We start from the raw sequence: 11,892 nt of genomic DNA, 5'->3' as shown, positions 1-11,892 counted from the left end.
CAAAGCATCATGGTATATGAGATTTTAATGGCGAAGCGGAACCGTGGAAAGAAAGACATACATTGATTAAAATTTAAATTATAACGTCTTCAATTCAATTAATAATGTAAAATTATTAATACTTTTATGAAACTTGTAACATCAAAGCGATGTCTATATTTTTATGTTTTAATATAAACCAATCCCAGGACTTGTGATCAATTGTGTACGAATTGAGATTTTAGCCTCATAGCCTTTAAGGGTGAGTTTAATATTACAAGTTTCTTTAACTCAAATAATTAAATTTGATATAAAAATAACAAATATTCGATTAATAAAGTAGATAAATCACTTAACAGATGTATTTGCATTTCAATTTAATTCTTGTAAATTACATCAAATCGATGATTTTTATGTCAATATATAATGATCAAGTAGAGGTTACTTTTAGGTAAATGGTGTATATACATGTATATGGATCATTTAACTAAATGTAACTCGTGCTATTGATTACCAAAATTGATATGCAAATTACTTCTGATTGGCATAAGAAACTCAGACTCAAATATGAAATTAGAAATACTGAATTAATTAAGAAGTAAGTCTGCATAAAATAATAATAATTAAATATTTTATGCATGAATGTTTTATGAGTAATAGTTAAGTTTGTCGGTTAAAGTTAATTATAAAACACATTTTGTAATGGTAATTAGTAAATATATCTGTTATATTAATTTGTATTTATCAAGTTTGGCCTACTGAAGAGTAGTAATAAATGTAGCTTTTATTTATTTTTTTTCTTTTAATTATAATTGTGATTAAAATAAATTCTTGCTTACTGTCTTTTTATATTTATCTTGACTATTTATAGATTTGGTATTGTTTGTTTCTGTTTTCAAGTTAATTGATGGACGATGTATTATGAAAAATGAAACAATTCATTGTGTCTACATAAATATTGGATTTTAAAGTAAGTTATAATTATTTTGTATTCTTTTTTACTTTTATTTGATAGTAATGCCATGTGGGTGTGTTAAGAAGAGGAGGAAGCTGGGGATTTTTCTCCTGGAAAAAAACTCAGTGGTTTATGCCCACTATAAATTAATATTTTTTTTATTAACAAAAAATAAAATCTTTAAGACCACCTTTTATTAATAAAGAAGCATTCTACATATTACATTTGTTCAAATAAAAAAGGCAGAAAAAGTCTGCTCTATCCCAAGGCACCATACAAGCTCACTAAAGTCTGATGCTATGTATTGTTAGTTTTAACTAATCAAGTATACTATGTTTTAAGTTCTTTTATATATAGTTGTAATAAATTTTTCATGAGGTGGTATCAATAGGAATTTAACAGAACATAAATGCCAAATACAGTATTTTTACTTTTCAAAAATAAAAAAAAATGATTAAATGCAATAAATTTATCACTTGTATTTAATAATAAAGTGGGTTGAATTACGCTTATTCATCCACTTGTTAAACTGTTATAAAATTCTTAGTTCAAAGCACAAATATGTTTTGTAAATAAACCACATGTCCTATTCAATTAAAAACATTTCTGAATATGTGTACATCCTTGAAAAATTTGAATAACTGTTTATAGATACTCAGAGAGAAACTTACAGATAATCAAGAAATGCTTATTAATGTACATCAAGATAAATGTATGCTTTGTTGTTCAAAACAATCTTTTTGATTTTACTAAGTAATTTAAAGAGAGAGAATTAAAAACATATTATACAAATATAAAAGTATTTATAAGTGATTTCCTTTTTATTTTTGTTATTTGCTATTTTAAATATTTATATGTATGATTTTCAAAGGAATCTTTTTAACTAACTTTATAGAATTGCTTAATGGTACAACTAAAATGTAAATAATATATAAAGCACATGAAAAAGTCTTCAAAGTTCAAATTCCTGATATTGATATATAAATATAAATAAATATATAGGAAAATTTTCTTCTTTACTAAAGTGCGTAAGAGATTTGGCATCATTTAACTATAGTTTTTGAATTGTGTCAAAATTTTATTTATAAATTTTTGCTTTTCTGTTAATCCTATTTATGTAATTATAATACTATATTATCAAAAGTATACTGAATATTTTACAAAAACTTTAAATACTACACAAACTAGTAGTATTGACATTTAATTAAAACAATATTATTATTTAAGTAAGCATTTTTGTGTGGTTTAGAAGAAAATGTGAAATAATATTAAAATATTCTATTTAAGAATAAAATTTTTTAATAATTAAACTTGAAGATTTATAAGTCAACATTTATTTATTTATGAGAAGAAACTAAAAATGTTGTTAGTTATGCAATTGTTGTCTAATAATTTTAAATATCATCATCATCATCCCTTGGTTAAATGGGATTGGGTGTTTTTCTTCTAACCCTCCAGTCTATCTCTAACATATCTTTCCAACCCCTACCAAAATTTTTTTATATTTTTTTAAAATCTTGTTTGTAAGTTCCTAATTCTTTCTTAATGAATGAAAATTTATATTTTATATCTATAAATCTCCAGTAGTATTATTGAATTCTGTTTCAGTACATTGTTTTTAGTAATAACTTTTTGTTTTTGCAGCTTATAATAAACAATGACTGATTTTTAATAAAATTAAATTATGGTAAAAAATGAAAGAAAATCATGAAAAATATCTTAATATTTTGTAATCTCACATTACCCATTATGGCTGACGTGCACCACACATTGTTGCATGCTGTTTTGAGTTGGAGTTTTCCATGTCAATGTTTAAACTGTTCTAAAATGAAAGTTACACAGTGCTGTAATAATTGTAGTTACATTATTTGTAGCATTAAGTTTCAAACATAAAACAAGTAAATAACTATAACTAAAAATAACTTGTGAAATGACAGGAAAACTGCAAAAAATTTTTAAAAAAATAAAATAAACATAAACTTGATAAACAGTACAGAGTGGGAAAGAAAGTCACTTAACACCCCTGCTTGCAGAATATAGAATGTACATTGAGCACATCGTGTAACATGCTGTAACTGTTTGGGGTATGTCAAGAAAATCAGCAATTAATTCCTTGTGAAATTCTGACCCTAAATGATGTGTCACATGACCCCTTTCCCCATTACAGTTTCGAAGTTGCATTCAATGTGCATGGCCACCATCAAGATTGATGTGTGTTACACACCATGCATGTAACACACATCAATCTGTTTCTCCCTTGGCCTAATGTATTCCTGACATGAGCAAATTAACTTTGGGTACATTTCATATTTTATAGCAGGGGTGTTAAATGACTTTCTTTTCCACCCTGTATTTTAAACAAAATAAAAAATAATCCAGTATATCTTATTAAAAATGGAAGCATAAACTAAAGTTTCCACTACCTTTTGAAATGGTAATGTTTTCCTTGATTTCCATGTATGATGAATCATTCTGATTACAAAGGCATTCCAATGCACTTTCCTTGTCTGATTCTCTTTATACAAACTTTTTACGTGTGTGAAATTGAACAAATTTGTTTGAATGTAATCAAAATGAAGCCACAGTTGTGAACAAAACAGAAGGCCTTTGTTATGCAAAACTTAAAAGGTTTTAAACAAATCCAAACAAAGGACACAGTAAAGAAAATATTTCATGGATTTGTGAAATTTATTTCCTTGAAAATGCTTTATAATGAATAAAACCAGGTGTTTTAGAGTTCCATAAATGTAACTTACAATGCCTATACACATGGTCTTGCATATACCTAATTTACATAAATGGATGTAAGCTGAGAAGTGTGCATATGCAACTTAACTGGCCTAATAATAAAAAATAAACTAAATGATACTGAAAAAAATTCTTATTTTTACATCATTTACAAAAAAAAACCTTTAGTTATTTATGAGTTTTTCCTTTTAATTTACATAAATCACATATTACTTTTAAAAAAGTAAAACATTTTAACTTACATTAATTCCATAAAAAATAAGTGCCTCATGATGATTCAAAACAACATTATGTAAGCTTACTCTACAGTTAAAAGTGTCATAAAAAATGCTTCTGCTCATATTCACAAGTGCTTCTCCACAAATAAACTTATCCCTTTTGTTTTACATTAAAGTAGTAACATGTTGACACTTGAACCTATTTCATGACTCTGTTAATGTCAGTTAAAATCCTAAATGGAAAATTTAATAAAGTCAGCAGCTACTGTACAAAACCAACATGCTTCAATAGCAAGCAAACCTAATGTCTATTGATATACTTACTCAAATATATTACAAACATGTTGAAAAGTTTTTTAAACAGAAAAAGACAAAAAACATTAGGAATTTTAACCAGTTATAATATAGGGAAGAAATGTAAACTTATTGATGCATTTTCTTTGGTATTAACATAAATTAAATACTGTTTTTTTAAAAAATAGAAATAGGCTCAAAGACCAAAATTGCTCATTGAGCAAAAAAAAACGACCACAACACATTGTGATCATTTCAAAACGGCCACAAAGCAAAATTCATGTCATGGCATTTGTAAAAACAGCCACATGTTGTGGCTAATTCAAAACAACCATAAAGCGAAATTCATGTTGTGGCTTTCATGATATTTGACCACAATACATTCTGGTTAGGTTAGGTTAGGTTAGGTTAGGTTAGTTAGGTTACTTGTTACTTTCAACAACATGTAATCATTTGTGAAAATCTGTTCTGGTGCTCGATATGTCAATGTTTTCTAACAACTAATTTACTAAAAATAATTATTGTCAGGAACTTTCATTAATAAATCATCAGTTTTTTTTTATGAGAATCAAGAATGTTTCAGTTATTTAATTTTACAAGAACTATTACCATGACATTTTGAGTTGCATTTTATGTTCTTTAAGTGACATTTGCATTTTTTTAACAATACAGTATCTTTTATAGTGACACATTTAAACCCTTGCTTACTTCCATATGTTAATGTGGATGCTGAGCGAAGTGTGAAGTTGAGAGTACGTCTTGAATGTTAATAAAGTTACTCTCAGAAATTGTGAATTCATTACAAGCATAAAGTCAATCAAGAAGACCCTTGTTTCTTAACTGATAGAGATCTAATGGATTAATGCTCATAACACCAGCTAAAACATTTCTGGGAACTGCACATTCCCGATCAACGTCAGGCACCCTAACTAAAACATTCAAACCAGTTTTAACCTGTTCAAATAACTTAACCTAACCTAACCAGAACGTGTTGTGGTCAAATATCATGAAAGCCACAACACAAATTTGGCTTTGTGGTCGTTTTGAATTAGCCACAATGCGTTGTGGTCATTTTTTTTTTGTTCAAAGAGCAATTTCAGTCTTTGAGCCTAACAGAAATAAAAGATGTAAGTAATTTCCATAAACACAAAAATTACAGCATATTGATAAAAATTGCCTAAACATTGCTCAAATTGCTCAAATTAAATCTGTCGAAAACTGTTTGCTGAACATCCACATATTTACATCATCATCCGACTAAGCACTTTAATCTAGTGGAAAACAATGTGATGAATTACATTGCTTACCTTCTAGTGATAACTGGGAGATAAATTACACAATTTGAAACATTTGCTGGCCTAGAAAACACAAAAGAAAATCTGGGAGTTGCTGCAGCAATCATATTGTGAAACAATTGCATCATGTATTGGCCATAATGGGTAATGTAGTAGATTACCTAATATTTTTGTAGGTACATTTCATATTTAATATTGAAAGAAAATATCAGAAGTTAGTTTTAAAATATTTATTGTCTGAAAAAATTTTTAGAACTATAAATGTCTTATATTTTTAAAATTGTTTTTTAAAATCCATATTGTGTCTTAGTAGTGTAGCAGTACTTTTATACATGCAAATTTTGCAAGATGCTAAATACAGTATTTGTCTAAGAGAAAAGATTGAAAAATAAATGTGTGAATACATGTGCATACATGCATACAAAAGTTGCAGTTCAAGATTTTAATGCATTTTAGATAAAACTTTTTGACATGATAATAAGAATAAGATAAAAGAAAATAGGTTATATAATTGTTAATGATTAATTCAATGAATTTATAAGTAAAAAAGTCTCATAAATAAATAAATATAAATCTATTTATTTATTTATTTACAATTGTTAAGTAATGTTATATAACATTAAACCAATACATCACCAACTCATGACAGTAATCTCATGTTATATAACATGAGATTACTGTCCAACAAAACAATTAATTATTACATCTCATAAAAACAAATATCAAACCATTACTTTATACTGATTCTTATGATAAAAAAACAATAAAATACAAATAATTAAAAATTAAAAGACAAGATTTGAAAAATGTTTAAAATTTTTAAAATAACTATAATATATAAAACATTATAAGGTATACAGAATATGTTTATATATAATAAAATATTAAATGTATAAAATATAGTAACATATTTTTTTTTTTTAATGCTTAGATTTAATAATAGCTTTAAAATAAGTGAAATTAAAAAATAAAAAAGATGCCACATTTAAAGTTGCTGTAACAATACAGCACAATAAATAAATGACTATCTAGCTAAAGAAAGACAAAAATGAAGGAATGACAAACAAGATAGATTTCAAGTTGATCTAAATACAACATTGGTAAAAGTATTGTGTGGAGAAAGTAATCCATTGAAGTACAAACAAAGTAATAAGTGATCAAAATACTTAGTGTGTGTAAAGAATTTTGGAAATTCAAATCCTATTTGAGTCAGTATAAAGTAAGTTACCTAGTTTGTTAATTAAATTAAGCAAAAAATAAACCTTACAAAATGCTTTTGAAAAGTTGTCTGGAAGTAGAGCTGCTGTTGACCATACTGGCAGGCAATAGTTTACCATGGATTGAAAATTAGTGAAGAAAGATCTCCAAACTGAGCATGATGACATTAGGTTAAAATGACACCACAAGATTCTCCATTGAATAGTTAAATTTTTTACTCATGTATCAATATGGTGTTTAAAAGTTAATTTTTCACGAAAAATGACTCTTAGGTCACTATAAGAATGAATATAATTTGCTGCACATAGATATAAAAGATATAATAATTTGAAGTTCTTAATAGTTAAAAATGCATGGATACTGTTTTGGATAAATTTTAAGATTTAAAGACTTAAGGGTGACTAAAGTGTTGAGTTAAGCAGAAGTTAAAAGAGAAATCAAGGTACAAATAGAAAAAGATGGATCAAGAACAGTTTTTTGTATGAAAATGGAGAATTTAAGTTTGTATTGAAGTTAAAATCAAATATTGATGGTGTTGCAAATTTATTTAAGTGTTTTGATAATAGGATTCACTATCATTTAATATATTAAATTTTTTAATGTAGAAAACTTAAATTAAAATTTGTCTTTGATATTTTATGATTTTTTTAAAATTAAAATAATACTTTACACATAACTTATTTTAATTTAAAGCTCTTTCCTTCAATAGAATAATTTTAACCAACATTTATAATTTTTCTTCTGTATGATATGGTATCCAAAATATTTCATACTAGTGCTGTAAACTAATGCTTGAAAACTTACTTTAGGGGTTGTCCATAAATGACACCATGTCTTATGGGGAAGGGGGTCAGAATATGACACAATGTAGTGATGAGGAGAAGGAAATGATGTCAAGTTTCACATTTATTATTAAGCAGTATCATGTTTTTTTAACACAATAAGCTACATTTAAAACATAAGCTTTAGAAATTTATTTTTTTATACTCAAATTTATACAATATTATTAAAAGATAGGAAAAAGTAAGTGTGTATCTTATGATTTCTTTACTATAGCCATTAATACAGTCTGTCATTGCCACAGTAAAGTGATTGGTTCAATTTCTGCAACTATAATAATGTGGAATTTTCATCATCACATCCTCATTGTTCAACAAATGATCATCAGTTCACATTTTTACAAGTCTGAAAGTCAAACAAATATTATAACAAGTAATATTATGAAGCCATATATTGTTATTGTTCCTAAGATCTGTTGAGTTAAGATAATTCTTTATATACAGGATTATTCTAATTAAAGTTTCACTTTGAAATGGCCATAAAAGGAAAACTATTGGACAGAATGTTATCAAACTTAAATTCCTCTTGATATGCTAAGAGCTATTGTTGAGAACACAGTAATGTGATTTAACTTGCTTTCAGAAAATGGTGGATGCCACATTGAACATGCTTTGTAACACGTTTTAGAAACAATTAAAAACATTTTCAACTGAAGTCTTCATGTCTTATTTCGTTTAACAATATTGCATACAGCACAATTCCCCACTGGTGGTGGGTTTTTGAGCTTTTTTTTTTTAATGGAAAATAAAATCCCATGACTTCCTGTAAACTATTACTAAGTTTGATAACATACTGTCCAGTAGTTTCTATTATAATTAAAGTTCCACTTTGAAATGGTTCAAAGTAGAACTTTAAAACTTTGGCCTCAACCTCGCTAATGACCCTGTACATAAAACTTCAATATCCATCAGGGCATAAGACTGGGTCCAAGCACACTGTTGTATTTACAAATTAAGCAGTTATTTACTGTGTTAGACTTATATCTATTGAAATTTTGAAAAATCAATCTGTTTTCAGAATATTACCCAAGAGAAAGGAAATACACTTGGTGATTTCTAATTCTATAGACAGATCTCATAGACTGGAGGGAAACAACTTTTGAATTTGTTCAAAACACTTTAGTCAGAAATGTAATACTGATGATGATACACAGATGGGACAAAGCATTTCCATGGACACATGCCTCAACATCCCTCATTGTGTCAATTGAAAAACACTTTACAAATCCATGAGAATGAAATAACTTGCTATCAAGGTGTAGCAAAAATAAAATTTTGTTTAATGTAATGCTACTTTTATGTAGTGTTTTATTTTGATAAAGTGTAAATAAATCATTTATGTTAACATTCATTACATAATTGAAATAATACATCAGGTATGAGGGAGGCTTTGTCATAATGTTACTCAATGAGTGGCATGGAGGAGGGTGGTTAAAAATGTGGAATTTTAGCATGACTCCATTTACGGATGGTCCCTTAACTCTTCAGGACTAATCCTTAACTCTTATTGGTTGCTATCGCTCTCAAAATAGTTCACTTGTACATTCACATGACAATCCCACCATTTTTTCCATGATTAAAATGTTTTCTGAAAATCGTTGATATATAGTAAGTTCAGCACTGGCTTGCAAATTCCTCTGAATATTTAAAATTTATCTTGTATACTAGTACTTTTTTTTATCAATTAACAGGACTTATTATACTGGAATTATGGATGCAGATATTTAGTCTTACAGATCAGAAATAATATTTTTTATTTAGTTCACCTGAAGTAAAATAAAAAATATTATTTCTGATCTGTAAGACTAAATATCTGCATCCATAATTCCAGTATAATAAGTCCTGTTAATTGATAAAAAAAAAAAAAGTACTAGTATACAAGATAAATTTTAAATTACGATAGAGCATAATAATTAAATCCTTTGAATATTCTTTGTCATATCAAAATTGTATCCTTTCAATTTCACTTTGAATTTTTTGGAACAAAAAGAAATTGCAGGATGCTAAATCTTATAAGGAGGGTTGGGTTGATATTCATGTTCTTAGCTAAAAAGTTTTGGTGTTCAGTGCTGAGTAAGCTGGAGTATTGTTCTGATGAAACAGGAAGTTGTTGTTGGCCAGAAGTTGAGACATTGCCATCTCACATTTTTACATAATTGCTGAAAAATGTTACAGTAGAACTGGTAGTTGACAGTTGCAACGTTTTCAATTGTGCTAATTGATGTCCTTCCAGAGCGTTTCATCTTGACTGGCCTTAAATCTTGCATGCCTTTTTATTTTTTAATAAAATTTGCAAATATTTAATTTTGTTTTAATTAAAATAAAATGAAATATTTGCTAATTTTATAATTTGAAAATATGTTATGAATAAGATTAGTGTGAAACTGATTGATGACTGAAATTTTTTAAGAATTTTCAAATGTAATTTTGTGTCAAATAATATGATTTGTTAAGAGATATCTCAGTACAGTAAAGTTTATAAAATAATAATGTATAAAATTTCAGTTTGGATATAAATGTTGTAAATGTATAGATAATATTGGCATTGTAAGGAAGTATCATCTGTTTTCTTAATTAATACATTTTTTATTTTATTCTATTGCAGTAATTTGATATAAAGAATTATAATTCATTATATCAAATTACTGCAATAGAATAAAATAAAAAAATCTCATTTTAGATTTAATCAATTTTATGAAAAAGATTTGCTTTTATAAGACAGAATTTCTGAATGAAGGTTCATGAATAATAGTCTCATTAAAAGTTCTCATAATCTTTAAAGAATTTATATTTTTGACTTGTAAGAAAGGTTTACGGAAATAAGAATTCTGTGAAATATTTTTTCTAGATTTTGATTTTGGAAAACAGTTTCTCCCCTACAAAAAAATGCTAAAGCTATTTCCCAGAAATCAGTTACCTAATATCAGAATGGGGGAGAATATAATAATATTCTTTTTTTGTAGGGGAAAAAACTGGATTCATATAATTTGTATTGTATACTGTTAAAATACTTCAAAATCAATGTTGAGGGAGAATATTTTCAGTTTTTTAAAATATTTTCCCTCAGCATTGATGGAAAGTTGCATTCTTTTAAATCAGGGTTGTCCAAACTTTTTTCCTAATGGGCCAAATTAGAAATTTACATATATTCAGCGGAGTACCAAAGGTACTCCGCTGAATATATATAAATTTCACCACAAAGGTACTTTATATAAATATATGCTTTTAACAAATTCAAAATTTAAATATCGTTTTTTAATAACAAATATATATAATTACATAAATACTGTATTATTAACAGTAAACAAATTATACTCACACAAAATAAAAATAAATTCAATGCAAGTTTTGACATTGCCTTCCTTTTATAATAATGTCAATATCTGCTTTCATGGCACTAGTCTTAATCCTAAGGATGTTAGTTAAATGGGAATCACTTAACCTATTTCTTTCAGCAGTTTTGATGTTTTTCATGCATGAAAAGAATTGGTCACAACAGTATGTTATGCATGTGGGGTAGTACAGTTTTCTAGCACCAGTTACGTCATTAGGACATCAAAGAGTATCCAGTGAAACGGGAATAATTTTTACAATATTCTTTACTATAAAAAAATAAAAATGTACCTAAAAATTTAGGAGGCAGTGGGCCATATAAAAATATTAAGTGGGCTGTGGGTTGGACATCCCTGTTCTAAACCAAGACTTAACACAGGTAGCCAAATTTTTATATATATGAAGGTATTACACCTTTCAAGCTTGGAGGGTGCAACACCTGTGCCCGTTTATTAAATTTTTAACTTTTGAAAATAGGAAAGTCATAGTGGCTAAATCTAGAGAAGGTGAAGAATGTAGGATTAACCGAAGTCCAGAATTCTGTAAAAGTTTCACTATCTTGGCAGCTTTATGGGCCCCTGCATAGTCATAATAGAGTAGGGTTTTTCTTAGACAAATTTTTGGATGGCTCTTGGACATGTTTTTAAAAGTTTTTGGTAGACATTTTGAGATATACCAGTCAACATTAACTGTTTTTTTTTTTTTTAATCTATTAATTCAACCATTGTGAAAAAACCACTGTTACTGAGAAAAATGGCAACTCTGCTTCCTAGTATTCCTAGAATGGGTGCACTTTTTTCAGAAGATGAAAGTGGAGAACACCAAACTGAACTTTGTTTCAAGATCAAAACTAAATTTTCAAGTTTTGTCACCCATTACTATGTCCTACATTGAATTTGAAGTACTCCTTGAATTTCTTCAACATAAATTTTCATTATTTCAAACAATCTTCCTTCTGCGTTCAATGAATGCATCACTCTTCTGTCAACACACTTTCTGTAGACAAGGTAATA

At 27.3% G+C, this 11,892-nt stretch overlaps 1 protein-coding gene across 1 annotated transcript in view; it reads left to right on the top strand.

Annotated features, from left to right (window-relative positions):
• The window catches only part of LOC136974440 (PHD and RING finger domain-containing protein 1-like), a 57,509-nt gene continuing 45,617 nt past the window's right edge, over window positions 1–11,892 (top strand). The window contains 2 exon segments of the mRNA XM_067269368.1: window positions 1–241; window positions 880–949. The gene's annotated coding sequence lies outside the window, so the exon portion shown is untranslated.

Source organism: Centruroides vittatus, unplaced genomic scaffold (genome assembly GCF_030686945.1).
Source record: "Centruroides vittatus isolate TY-2023 unplaced genomic scaffold, ASM3068694v2 contig_10, whole genome shotgun sequence".
NCBI classification, from domain to species: domain Eukaryota; kingdom Metazoa; phylum Arthropoda; class Arachnida; order Scorpiones; family Buthidae; genus Centruroides; species Centruroides vittatus.
Note: the sequence above shows the minus strand (reverse complement) of the source record. Positions and strands in the feature narration are given on the sequence as shown.